The sequence below is a fragment of the Cornus florida genome, unplaced genomic scaffold (assembly GCF_030987335.1).
Source record: "Cornus florida cultivar Cherokee Brave unplaced genomic scaffold, ASM3098733v1 CherokeeBrave_3.0.0_Hap2_Chr06, whole genome shotgun sequence".
Classification (NCBI taxonomy): Eukaryota; Viridiplantae; Streptophyta; class Magnoliopsida; order Cornales; family Cornaceae; genus Cornus; species Cornus florida.
The window spans coordinates 8,743,986-8,759,512 of record NW_026775576.1 but is presented as its reverse complement, the minus strand read 5'-3'; positions in this window follow the sequence as shown (position 1 = coordinate 8,759,512).

Genomic DNA, 15,527 nt, shown 5'->3' with positions numbered 1-15,527 from the left:
GGTTAATTATGACCACACAAAAATCAAGTAACACAAAATCAACAAAGCAAACACTTCACCCCCACAATAAATCAATCAACAAATCTCCATATACAATGATCCCATACTCCCATGCTTGAACAATATGCAAAGAAAAAGTAAATTGCTTCCATGTGGGCTCACGATTTATCTAAGAATTTAAGAAATTGCCACCACGCGGGCCGACGATTTAACTAGAGATTAAGTTAGAAAGATCTCACAAAGGGTCCTTAAGCAACTTCAATTCATTTTTTAATTTTTCGCTTAGCTTTGCAATTTTTAGATTTTAGCCCTTTTTATGCTCAGTTTAGCTCCTTGCTTTCAACCCTCCTTTGCTCAACTTCCTTGCTCAATTCACCTAGTCAAATAAGAACAAACATAATAAGTAACTAAAAATAAAGTAAATAAAAACACGATCAAAAGAGTACTAAAACCTAATTGTTTCCAAAACATGGCGTTGCCAATTCAAATCCCCGACAACGACACCAAAACTTGGTGTCGGTCTGTCGCATGCACCAACAAAGTTACAATAAAAGTGTGGCCAAGTTTAAATTTATAAAGAGCCACTACTACTTCTAACTACTAATATAGCTAGGGTGAGTAGGGATCGTCCCAAGGGATTGAGGGCTATGTTAATATGGAAACATGATTGGGTTAGTAGGTCAAATGATCAAATGATTGTTTGTTTGGTTAATTAAACTACAATGTAAATGAATTCAATACAAAGCAATTAAAATAAATAAAAGGGTAGAGAACAAGAGAGAGGTCTTGGGATCTAGAGGTCACCACTAAACATCACCATTCTAAACATTCAATGTGTAATGAATAAGGGGAAACATGTGTTGCAATACAATGAGGTGTGATTAATTGAATTAACAAGCATGGATTGACTAATTAAGTATACATTGTCTAAACAACCTAGTGAATAGCACAATATATCAAACTAAGCCATTAATCCTTCCTTTAAGCTCACAATCAACAGACTAACAAGTTAGAGAATTATACTACTTGTATTCATAAGTATGGAACATCAAACAACAAGTATGGATTGTCCTCACATATAAGGAAATAAAGCAACTACACTGCATCTAAGCTAAGGACGTGAAAATTAAACTAATTAAACTAAGGTAGAGGCACAATCCATTAAGAAATGAGTATAAACCATCAAACAAACCACAAGAGTATTCTATTTAAGCATTATGCCTTGACAATCTCTATATTCATAGCATCAATACACATAGATATGCATCAATATCATAAAAACCAAGAGATAAACACATGAACATCTATTCTAGTGTATATAGACATATGGATGAATGAAATGATCAATTGGAAATATTAACCAACACAAATCATTGTAAAAACAAGATTTATATATAAATCAAAGGCCAAAACAACATTACAACACAAATCCCCTCAAAATACAAAGCATTAAGATCTAGAAGGCATGCTTAGGGCTAACTCTAGCCCCAAGAAGATGTTTAGCCACTCATTGATGTAGTCATCTAACCCTCAAGGGCTATCTCTATGGTAGAAATGCTCTTCTCCTTGATGGAAACCATGGAAGAATGGAAGAACTCCCAAAATAGTGTATGTCTCTCTAAGCTCTAGCCTCCTCTCTAAGATGTGTGTTATGAGATATGTAAGTTCTAAATATGATGATATGATGTAAAAATGGCTCAAAGTCCTTTTATAGGTAGCTCAAGTGTCACACCCAATGGTCTGGACTCGTACACTAGGGTCCCTTCAATGATTGCACCATGAGCCATCTTTTAATGAGTTAGATTCAGTTTTAATTCAGACTTAAGGAGGTTCAATTGATTAAGTTCAAATGAGATCGATTGAACTTTGGCCAGATCCATCGAAGTTAGACCAGATCGATCAATCCTTGGCGGCGCCTTTTTGGAATAAGACAAATCTGAGATGTTTTTGGGATATTTTGGGAAAAAGACAAAAGTGGTAGGTGGGGATAAGATCAAGGAAGTTTGATCGATCTGAAGAAAGTTGGATCGATCGAAGATGGGAATTCTTTGAGGATGAGGACAAGGGGTCTGATCTATCTTGGTGAGGTGAGATCGATCAAATGTTAGATCGATCGAAAATATTTCTGATCGATCGAAGTTTGCTGATTTTCTCCACTTTGTTCCATTCTTCCATTCAACTTGAGATTACTTCTTTGATGCTCTAATTTGGCTTAATTGACTTATTTTAGGATAAGTGCCTGAAAAGGGCAATAACATTAAATTAGTCTAAGGCGGGAAAATAAGATAGATAAAGGTCCTAGAATACCTAAACTTAAAGGGTTTAAATGTGCACTTTTTAGTGCTCATCAGGTATTTCTACACCTTTAGGCGATACTGCCATTTTACATGAGAGTGATGGGCCTATGACACTAGATATTGGTAGACTCAGATTTCTAGCCAATCTATTAATGATATGATACTTGGGATGGATTGGTTATCTCACTACCATGCCCAAGTTAATTGTTGTGATAAGTCTATTGTTTTCACTATACCTGGTCAGGATATATACGTCGTCATTATGCCATGTTCTAACAGGGTTTTTAGTACTTATTTGTTCTATGTGGAGGAGAAGACTAAGGAGGAGATTACTGTGTCACTGGATAGCATACTAGTTGTACATGAATTTTTGGATGTTTTTCAAGAGATTCCAAGGTTGCCACCTAGTTACAAGATAGACTTTGTGATTGACTTAGCTCCAGGCACTACGCCTATTGCTAGAGCACCATACAGGATCGCACCAGTGGAGATGCGAGAGCTGAGGGATCAGATTCAGCAATTACTCAGTCATGGTTTATTCGTAGGAGTACTTCACCCTGGGGAGCACCAGTTTTGTTTGTGAAGAAGAAGGATGGTTCACTTCACCTGTATATAGATTACAGGGAGTTGAACAAGGTTACTATTCGTAACAAATACCCTTTACCTAGGATCGATGATCTTTTTTATCAGTTAAAGGGAGCTACATATTTCTTTAAGATTGATCTGCATTCTAGATATCATCAACTTTGGGTTAGGGAGGAGGATGTTCCTAGGATAGCGTTTCTCACCAGATATGGTTCTTATGAGTTTCGTGTCATGCCTTTCGGATTGACTAACTCACCAGCAGTCTTCATGGATTTAAAGAACAGAGTCTTTAGGGCTTACTTAGATCAATTTGTCATCGTCTTCATTGATGATATTTTGATTTATTCTAAGTCGGAGGACGATCATGCTAGACATCTTCGTACAGTGTTGCAAATGCTTTGTGAACACCAGTTATATGCCAAGTTTGAGAAATGTGAATTTTGGCAACGGGAAGTGAAATTTCTGGGTCGTGTAGTGTCGAAAAGTGGAATAGCGGTAGATCCAGCCAAGGTTTCAGCAGTGTTAGAGTGGGGACAACCTACTTTACCTACCAAGATTTGGAGTTTTCTGGGATTGGCAGGATATTATCGTAGATTTATTTAGGAGTTCTCGAAGATAGCGGGACCACTCACTCACTTAAATAAGAAGGGGGTATGGTTTTTATGGGATGAACATTGTCAGAAAGCTTTCGATGAGTTAAAGAGCAAGTTGACTTCTGCGCCGATTTTGTCTACTCCACAGAGCGAAATAAAGTATCTTGTCTACACAGCTGCTTCTTTGTAAGGTCTTGGGTGTGTTTTGATGTAGGAGGAATGCCCAATTTCGTATGGATCTTGTAAGCTTAAGCCTCATGAGCTTAATTATCTAATACATGATTTGGAATTGACAGTTGTGGTCTTTGCTTTATGTATTTGGAGGTATTATCTATTGGGCGAGTCTTTCAGATTATTTAGTGATCACAAAAGTCTGCAGTATTTGTTCACTCAATGGGAGCTGAATATGAGACAATGCAGATGGTTAGAGTTTGTAAAAGACTATCAATTCTTTATACAGTATCATCTAGGGAAAGCGAATATGGTGGCAGATGCACTCAGTCGCTGACCCTATGTGAGTCTTTCTGCTTTATTCACCACTGAGTGGAATGCTTTGAAGATGGTGGACTAGTTGTCTGATACTTTTATGGCTTGCATGGTAGTTACACCTTCTATCATTCACAAGGTCTTGGGGGCACAACTCACGGATCAGCAGTATATTAACAAAGTTACAGAGATAGCTTCTGGGGAGGTTCCATTTTACTATATTGGGACTGATGAAGGCTTGAGGTACAAGGGATGTTTAGTGGTACCTTCTGCTGATGATTTGAGGAAAGATGTGATAACTGAGACTCATCATTCTGAGTTTTCTGTTCATCCAAGAGGAGACAAAATGTATCAGGATATGAAGCGGCAGTTTTGGTGGGTAGGTATAAAGAAGGACATTGCTATTTTTGTCTCTCAGTGTAGTACTTGTTAGATGGTTAAGATTGATCATCAGATGCTGCCAAGATCTCTACAGCCATTACCTATACCAGCGTGGAAATGGGAGAGCATTTCTATGGATTTTGTGGTGGGATTGCCTAATTCATTCAAGGATCACAATTCTATTTGGGTCATCGTTGATAAGTTAACTAAATCTGCTCATTTCTTGCCTATTCGCACTGACTTCACTTCGGAGCAGCTGGCAAGACTTTACATTACAGAGATTGTGAAGTTACATGGCATTCCGTTATCTATTATATCAGACAGGGATTCGAGCTTTGTGTTAGGATTTTGGAAGATTTTTTAGCAGGCTTTGGGTACAAAGTTGCATCTTAGCACTGCTTATCATCCTAAGACAGATGGTCAGACCGAGAGGGTTAGTCAAATTATGGAGGACATGCTTCGTTTTTGTGTCCTTGACTTTAAGGGCCACTGAGAGGATTATTTGCCACTTGTCGAGTTTGTATATAATAATAGCTTTCAGAAGACTATTGGTATGGCACCGTTTAAGGCATTATACAGTCAGCCATGTCGATCTCCTGTTTGTTGGATGGAGGTTGGAGAGAGCAGATTTTTGGGTCCTGAAGGATACCTCTAAGAAGATCGCTCTTATTTGGGATTGTATGCGTACTGCCCAAAGTCGGCAGAAGATTTATACTGAACGTCGTACTCGTACATTAGAATTTCAGGTTGGAGATCAGGTTTTATGGTGTGGCTCGGGGCATCAACCCAAACCCACAGTTTGTGCACCAAAAGAGAATGTGGCCAAGTTTTACATTTAGAAATTGTCACTTCTACCTTTTACTAAAAAATATAGTTAGGGCAAGTAGGGATCGTCCCAAGGGATTGGTGGGTCGTACAAGGTTGTGGAATTGAGATTAGGGTTAGTAGGTCGAGTGATTAAAAGATTGGTTGGTGGTTGAATTACACTAATATGCAATGTAAACTAAAGCAGACAATTAAATATAATGGAGAGAAAATAAGAGAGAGAGATCTTGGGGTTTAGAGATCACCTCTAAGCATAGCTTTTCTACACCCTTAATGAATGATTAATGAGGGGGAAAACATATATTGCAACATAGTGTGTGTGTGTGGTTGTTTTAACAAGCATGGATGACAAATTAAGCATATATTGTCTAAGCAACATGGTGGATAGCACAATATATCAAACTAAGCCATTAATCCTTTTTTTTAAGCTCACAATCCAAACACATCACAAGGTTAGAGATATGTGCTACTTGCTTTCATAAGTATGGAACATCAAACAACAAGCATGGATTGTCCTCCCATTTAACATCTAAACTACAACTACACTACAATTAAGCTAATGACATGAAATTAAACTAATTAAACTAAGGGAGAGGCACAATCCATCAAGAAATGAGTATGAACCATCAAACAAAACACAAGAGCATTCCATTAAGCACTATGTCTTGACAATCTCTAGATCTATAACATTAATACACATAGACATGCATCAACAACACAAGAAATAGAGACAAACACATGAACATCTATTCTAGCATACATAGACATATGGATAGAATGAAATGATCAATTGGAAGCATTAAACCATACAAATCATTGAATAAACAAGATTGTTATATATAAAAGTGTCAAAACATGTATTACAATACAAATCCCCTTAAAAATACATAAATTAAGATGTAGAAAGCATGCTTAGGGCTAACTCTAGCCCCAAGAAGATGTCTAGCCACTCATAGATGGTGTCCTCTAACCCTCAAGGGCTAACTCCGTGGTAGAGATTGCTCCTCTTCTTGGTTGATGGAAGAACTCCAAGCTTGTGTCTCTAGCCTCCTCCTTTCTTTTCTTCTTCACTAAGAATATCAAAATTGTGCCTCCATCTACTCTCAAGCATATCAAGTATATCCTTTCAAAAAGTGGCTCATATTCCTTATATAGGTAAGTTAAATATCACCCCAAATGAGCTGGGCTCGTACACTAATATTCCTCCCAATGATTGGATATGAGACAACTTTTAATGAGCTGAAATTTGGATTTTCTTGGGATTTGGGGAGTTCGATCAATCAAACTTGTGGTGAGATCGATCGAACATGGCTGAGATCTATCGAATTTAAGCTGGATCGATCCTCTATGGCGGCGCCTATTTGGATAAAAATAAATCTGAGATATTTTGAAGATATTTTTGGGAAAGAGACAAATGTGGTAGGTAGGGTGGTACAAGTGGATAAGATAGAATCTTTTCGATCGATCGGAAGAAAGTTGGATCGATTGAACTTTGTGGGATCTTTGGATAAGGACAAAAGAGGTTGGATCCATCTTGGAATGCTGAGATCGATGAACTTTCGATCGATCAAATATTTGCTGAGATTAATTGAACATGCTGAATTTCCACCACTTGCTTTCTTTTACTCCCACTTTGCTCCTTTCTTTGATTCATCTTAAGATTGCTTCAATTATGCTCTTATTTAGCTGAGTTAGCTTATTTTGGGGATAAGTACCTGAAAATGAAAATAATACAAAATCAATCTAAAGCGGGAAAATAAGATAGATAAAGGTTCTAGAATACCTAAGCTTAAGGGGTTTAAATGCGCACTTTCCAGCGTTTATCATTTTACTCAAAGTGTCTCCTGTGAAAAAAGTAATGCGCTTGGAAGGAAAGGCAAGTTGTCACCACGGTTTGTCGGTTCATTCATGATTACGGATCAAGTTGGAGTTGTAACTTATCGGTTGGCACTTCCAGATCATGTGGATCGTGTGCACAATGTGATCCATGTTTCCACGTTGCGGAAATTTCTATGAGATGAGAATCGGTATCAGCATATCAATGTTGGGGAGATTGAGTTACAGCCGGATGCAACATATGTGAAGCCACCGTGTCATATTGTCGATCGTAGGGATTAGATTCTTCGCAATAAGGTTATACCTTTAGTGCGTGTTCAGTGGAGTCACCATAATGAGGCTGAGTCTACTTGGGAACGGGAGGATGTCATTCGTTCGCAGTTTCCTGAAATAATGGAAGACGGTAAGAGCGAATTCCGAGGACAGAATTCCTTTTGTTGGGGGGGAAGAATGTAACACCCCTAATTTTAAAAGGATAGTCTCGGTATTTATTATATGGTTTTATTGCATTGTTAAATTCCTTATTTGCTTTTTTGGCTGTTTGTTTATTTGTTTAATTGTTTACATTGATTTATTTGTTTTAATTGTTTAATTGTTTAAATTGATTTATTTGTTTTAGTTGACATTATATGCTTATGTGGAGTTGAACTAATTATTTTATGTGTTAAGTGTTTAGTTGTAATTAAATATGCAAATTAAATATATTTTTTTTATTTTAAGGAGTTGGGCTTGGACAGTAGTAATGGACCCACCGTTTGGGTCTCAGGGATTACTTGGATGGGAGATTAAATGGGTATGGTGTTATCTGTGGATAGTTATACATATATATATGGGTATATATGTGTATAGGATTATGTTAATTATTAATTATAATTAATAGTTAAATTAATAGTGATGTTCAATATATGTTACATATTATTAATTATAAGGGTTTATATATATATATATGCGTGTATATGTGATTTCTCGTTGGATTAGGGTGCCGATATATTTATTAGGGATTTAGTTTTTTTTTGTTTTTTTTTTCTTTTCCTTAGGTAATTAGAATTAGGTTTAACTAAGTTTGTCTATAAATATACTATTATACGTCTGCCAAGGGTTAAAAACCCTATTCAAGTATATAGAGAGGTTTGAGAGAAAAACAGAGAAAACAAGTTAGGGTTTTGGTTGAGGGTCGAACCAAGGAGGAAGGAAGGTGATTGCTTGTGGGTTGAACCAGGAGCAACAGAGGTGTTTAACGGCAGTTAAGGTGTTGTCGAGAAAAAAATCAGATAAGACGGTTTAAGGTTTCAAACTGAAACCAAAGGCAAGTTCTATATCTAACTCTCTCCTTTAGGTTTCGTGTTCTTTACATGCCTAAACAATTCCAGGAGTAATTGAATATTAAATTGATCTTTCATGCATGTTGAATTTGATTAAAACAATATGTTGTTGGTGCAAATATAATTGTTTGATCTTGAATTTTCTTGCACAAATATTAGTTTTAATTGATGTTAACAATGCATAATGGATTTAAATATTTTTCGGGAATACTCTGGGACTTAGTTCAGACTATTAGAGACCTTAGTATAGAGGAACGGAGTAACTGGAAGTCGCTGGAGGTGGAACAGATGATGAAAACAGGGGGAGAGCCGGCTCCCTTTTAAAGGGATGTGGCTCCCCATTGTGGGGAGCCGGCTCTACACCGGCTCCCTCTGTGGGGAAGGTGGCTCCTCTCTTGGTTTGTACTTTTTAACAAGTTTTTGGCCACAGTGCTTGGATTTTAGGGTTCCAAAGTGAATTAAAATGATTTCTAGAGTGTATATTAAACTCCTAGAATGTGTATTAATGTATAATGAACCACATAGTATTAATAGCTTGAACAATATGTAATTCTTAAATAAATCTGCATACTGTTATTGGATATGGATGTTTTAAATTGCTTACCTCTACTTCAGCAGTTTTCCATGTATGGTTATACAGTTTTAATCATGATCAGCGGTATGATATAATCATGTTAATTTACATATTTTTATTATGCTTGTTATGGATTTAATTGATGTTTATATTTATTATTTATTCATCAATATTGGATTTGTGGATTATATGGACCGGTATGGGACGGTGGCATGTTAAAAATGGATTAGTTCAAAACACTAAGTCCTACCTATTCTGGAATACGGAAATGGATTAACTATAAAAGTTAAGTCCGACTTATACTTGTGTCAGGTTAATAACCAGTTGATTGACAGTCCTTGGTTTTGGATGGATTTATATATATATGATTATGATACCGTGATATGAGCTTGAGTCTCAGGATCATGGTTAGGGTGCGTATATCGCCTAGGATGGATAACTGGACATAGTAGACACCTGGTCCCTGGTAGGTCTAGGTATACATGCCCACTTTATATGCGATTTGCATGTTACCTTCTATTCAGGTAGAGATAGACCTATGGACTAATGAGCATCCTATAGTGTGTGTTTATACATATATGGATTATTTAGCTATTGTTGTGTTGTCTAGGATGTACATGCGTATCGGGTCTCTATTTTAATTGTAGCAGAGTAGAACTTGTTCGTGAGCCTGACCCACTATTATTTTTTCAGGTATTGGACGTTTCTAGTCTTAGAGCGTGTTCGTGTTGAGCAGAGACAATCACTCACTCTGCTGACTACATAGGACTATTATTTATGTTTTAGTTTTGGATTTCCTTTTTAGTTCAATTTTTTTCCTGGAATATTATTAGGGGTCCACTAGATGGATTCCCGAGTTGTAATAATATTGGAGGTTTTGGAATTATTGATTTATTTAAATAGTATTTCCATGATTATTATTTAGATTCTTTTCAGCTTAATTATTTATTTTTAAATTCTTCTTGTACTCAATGCTAGACTATATACTTAATTGTTTAGTATCCCTCGGATCTGTGCTCAGACTTGATCACCCGTGGCTCTAGAATCGAGGGGTATCACAAATTGTTAAACCAGTATTTTGCTTTGTCCTTTAGGGTGAAAGGGAAGAGTTTTAACCTCAAAACCTCTTCTGGCATGTCCGGGTATTTCACAGTGGAACACACTTCAAGAAACTTATCCAAATGCTTATAAGGTTCTTCATTAGGTAGCCCATGATAATGAAGAAGCATTTAAATTATTTGTGGTTTAATATCATAATAGTGTGCTTTAAATGGAGGAAGTTGAATGCATGTTGGTACATTATAGTCATTTGGCACATAATGATCTCTCAAAACAAGGGGAGGATTCACAACCGGTGGCTTTACATAAGCCCCATGACTTGCTTGAACAACGGGAGGTGGAGGTGGTGCAAAGAATGGCCTAGGCATTCCCATTAGAACTTGGCCTTGTTGTTGTTGTTATGGAATGACCAGTCTAGGCATGCCTAATGATACTTGAATGTTATCATGTTGATGATGCACATTAGGATGAAGAATGTTTTGTTGGTCGATGTGACCAAGGTCTTCAACATGGTCCTCATTTTGGACATCCATTGATGAAATGGAGTCGCTTGAATTACCCCTTCCCATAGGATTACGAATAACTAATTCAAGATGAAAATTCAATGGGGGTAAGAGTAGGATTCAATGACCTACGACCATGCATACACAATGAAAACAAGTAACAACAACTCAACAACAAGCAAGTAGCAAGCACGTCTCCTTCGTAACAAGTCAATCAACAACAATCCTCTACATACATTGATCTCATACTCCCATGCTTTCAACAAATGCAAGAAATAAATTGCCTCCACACGGGCCGACGATTTAACTAAGTAAAGAGAGTTAGGAAGGCTCAAAAAGGGTCCTTAAGCAACTTCAAATTATTTTTAACTTTTTTGCCTTGCTTTGCTTTGCAAATTTTTTATTTATTTTTTTGTTTTTTATGCTTTTTGTTTTGCTTAGCTTAGCTTACTTCTTTGCTTGCTTCATTTCATTGGCTCCAAATACTTAGTTAATCAAGAACAAACATAATAAGTAACCAAAATAAAATAAAATAAAGACAAGATCAAAAGAGTACTAATTCCTAATTAATTCCAAAATACGGCGTTGCTCAATCCCTGAAAATAGCGCCAAAATTTGACGAGCCCCTTTCTATATGATAGAAAACTGACTTTTTAATGCGAGAATTCGTTTCGTAAAGTCAAAATATGATTGTGGTTTTGGAAGCCTTTAAAAGTTAAATTTACATTTATAAAACCACTGCTATAACTAATGAAGTATAGTGAGTAGGGATCGTCCACAGAGATTATATGTGTTAGAATTTAACTTCGACTCTAGCGTATCAAAAGATTGCAAAGGAGGGTTGGTTTGGTTGATTACATAAAGATGCAATTAATTAAAATGCAAGTAAAGTAAACTAGTGAGAGATAGGAATTTAAGAGATATGAAGAAAGGTATTAGGGTGTTGGAATCACCACTAAGCTTATGTAATTAACCACCTGCTTTCCATTAATAGGAATACATTGTAGCAATCTAGATGTGGGCACAAATATAAACACAATTTACATGTAAAAGTGTGAACTATCTAATGCAAATGTGAATTGTCTACCTAACCAACAAGTAAACTAAGTGTAGAACAACCCACCAAGACAAAGGCATAATCTATCAATTAGCTAACAAATGTATTTAATGAGAGCACACATCAATCTAGAGAATCATGGAATTTGCAATAATAAGTGTGGAGTATCAAAGCAAGCAAAGATTGTCTACCTACCTAAGAACATGAATTAAATTGTACAACAACCCATCAACTTTAAGCATAATCCATCAAATTAGTTTACAAATGTGATACCCCTTGGATCCGAGACGCAGATTGATCAGGCCCAGGCCCAAACCCGAGAGAATATTAAACAATTAAAGTATTTTAAAACGAACACAGAATAGAAATTTAAGAATTTAAATAAAGAAACCAAAATAAATATAACTCCTCCAAACGATAATAATAATAATACTCAAATCTTCCAAAATCTACAAGAGTACAACTCGGGAATCCAACTAGTGGACCCCCAAATAAAATCCCAACTGAATTGAAAACTAGAAATAAATTAAGCTAGAATCATCGAGAGAAGTCCTACGTAAATAGATGAATGTGAGACTGTCCTTGATAAGCACGATCAAGCTCTTAGGCTGGAACCGTCCTGCACCAAAAAAGAATAATTGAAGAGTGGGTAAGGCCCACGAGCAAGTTCTAGTCTAACTGCAATCCATACAGTGACCCGATACGCAGATACACCGTAGATACCTCACAATATCTATCTAGTCCATACATATATATATATATCCACACTAAGGGACATTCACTGGACTACAGTAAGGGCCTTAACCAGAATAGAAGGCAACATGCGAAAACGCACCCAAGGGTGGGCATGAGTACCTAAACCTAACAGGGTACACCTCAACCTGTTATAACCAGCTACGCATCCACTGCATATACGCGCCCTAACTAACGAGTTTGAGACTCAAGCTCATCTCGTGGTACCATAAACATATATCTAAAGTCTATCCAAAACCAGGGTATGTCATTCAATTATTGATTGAGCTGACATACAATATACAACCTAGTTAGTCACTCAACTTATTCAGTTGATATGACTTAACTATAACCAATTAATCCAGGAAGCCATTCAACTTAGTCGCAGTTGATCTGACTTAGTCACAATTAGGATTCAATATTTTTCAATCCATTCCTTTAATCCATTAGGTTAGGTTTAGGGGTTTTGAGCTAAACCATCCCTAGTATGTCACCATCCCATACCGGTGCATACAATCCTCCATATCCATGTAAATTACAACATGTATATAATCATTTAGCAATTTACAGTCCAAAACCAATATCCAAATAATTGCAAAAAGATGTTTAAAGGTTCAGCAATTTAAATCCAAGAGTTAAACCATGTATTGTTTAATAGTTCAACAACTAGCATCCAGAGCATGAATAGATCAGTTTTAATAAATCAACAACTCTATCATGCATATCAATAAGTTTTAAAACCATAATATTGTTTAAGAAATTGCTAAAATTAATTTTAGCAATTCAATTCCTTTTATCCATCAATAGCATGCTAGGTTGCATCCTTGTATATTTTTTTATTGCTTTAGCACCGAGCCATAAACTATACTACAAGTCCAATTGGTTAATTAAAAGACTCCCTCATACATCTAAAATTTAATTTAGAATCATATTATAGCACCTTAAATTGTCAAATTAAAATTAGACAATTTAACTTCCTTCCAGCAATATACCGCGCGCAAGTTATTAAATAGCGCACTGTTAATTCCATTAATACAAAGAGGGTATTTTATGCAATCCAAGACCTTGATTACATCCTAAATTAATTATGGAAACCCCCATTAAAGTCCTAAAACTATTCAAGAACCCCAAGTGCCCAAATAGTAGCAAGTAGTTCGTAAAAACAATAACAGAATGTATAAATTGAAGGGAGTCTGCTCTAATTCTTGAAGAGCAGGGTCTTGTGAGGCTAGAGCCACCTCTTTTAGAGGTAGAGCCTGCTCTAATTCCTTTAGAGCAGGCTCTACTCAAGGGGGAGCCGGCTCCTCTCTCCAGGGAGCCGGCTCCTCTCTCCATGGAGCCGGCTCTCTTCCCCTGTAAGAGCTTTAGTCCGTTCCTGCTTTGCTTCAGCCCGTCTGCTCCGTCTCCGGACCATTTCTACCACTCTGTTGATTTCTAAAACTCATCTTAAGATTATTATTACACCCTAGTAACATTCCCATGGTTCATTTATAGTAGTTGAAATCAATTACAGAGACTAAAGTTACAACAGAAACAACATGCTTAAAGAACAGAAAACTGAAACGAGACATGCATGAACTGTAACAGATTGGATTTCAACACAAACAGATCATCCATATAGCATAAATTAAACATTTAACTTCCAGTTATTGATTGATTAAACCCTAGAGACTATCTAGGTGCACAGAACACGAGCCAAAGAGAAGGAGAAAGAAAAGAACTTACCTGCAGTTTTGGTCTCAAAACTTTGTCACCGTCTTCCTAATTTCCGGCAAACACTGACCACCTTCAAGCCTCCTATGGTTTTGGTTTAATCCACCACAACTCTCCCTTGGTCCTCTCTGTTGTCCTCCTAAGCCTTGTTCTGTTTTCTCTCGCTCGATTCTCTCACAAGTCTCTGTTATCTCTGTATCTTTGGTACGTGAATAGGGGTTGTGTATTCTCAAAACCCTAAGTTGACGTACTGTTCTATATATATAGAGACTTATGTGTAGAGACAGAGCCTTAATCCTAATCCCTGTCGGCCCATAACAATACCTACGTTTTAAAACAGTGACGGCTACACACATGAATTCCATTATACAGTTAAAACTATAACCTAATTAAATTATAAACCATTTAATTTAATCGAATTAAAATAAACCATGAAATTAAAATAATTATACAAATAATAATTAACTAAAATAATCAATCAATTTAAATAAAATAATTAATCAATTAATCAATTAAAGCAAAGCAAAATCCAATTTAAATAACCATTAAATAAACACACAAACAAATAACCAATTAAATAATTAAATAAATACCAGGACTATCCTTTTAAAATTAGGGGTATTACATTCTTCCCCCCTAATAAAAAGAATTCCGTCCTCGGAATTCACTCTTACCTTCTTCCAAAATTTCAGGAAATTGCGAGCAAAACGTCCTCTCGTTCCTAAGTAGACTCAGCCTTATTGTGATGACTCCACTGGACACGAACTAAAGGATTAACCTTATTACGAAGGATTTGATCCCGACGGTCGACAATCCGACATGGTGGCTCCAAATAACTTGCATCTGGCTGCAACTCAATCTCCCCAACATCGATATGCTGATATCGATCTTCATCTCGCAGAAACTTCTGCAACATGGAAACATGAAACACGTTGTGTACGCAATCCAAATCATCCGGAAGTGCCAACTGATAAGTAACAGCTCCAACTTGATCCGTAATCATGAATAGACCGATAAACCGGGGTGACAACTTCCCTTTCTTCCCAAAGCGCATTACACCCTTCATGGGCAACACCTTTAGTAGATCCTGATCCCCAACTTGAAACTCCAAACCACATGTGCAACGATCCGTATAACTCTTCTGCCTACTCTGGGCAGTGCGCATGCGATCCTTAATAAGAGCTATCTTCTCAGAGGTATCCTTGATGAACTCAGGACCCAAGAATATACTTTCGCCAACCTGCATCCAACAAACAGGCGATCAACATGGTCGGCCATATAACGCCTCAAATGGTACCATCCCAATAGTCTTCTGAAAACTATTATTATAAGTAAACTCCACAAGCGGTAAGTAATCCTCCTAGTGGCCCTTGAAATCAAGAACACACGACCGAAGCATATCCTCCATGATCTAATTCACCCTCTCAGTCTGTCCGTCAGTCTGAGGATGATAAGCTGTGCTAAGGTGCAACTCTGTACCCAAAACTTACTGTAAACTCTTCCAGAATCCAGACACAAAGCTCGAATCCCTGTCCGATATAATAGATAATGGAATGCCATGTAA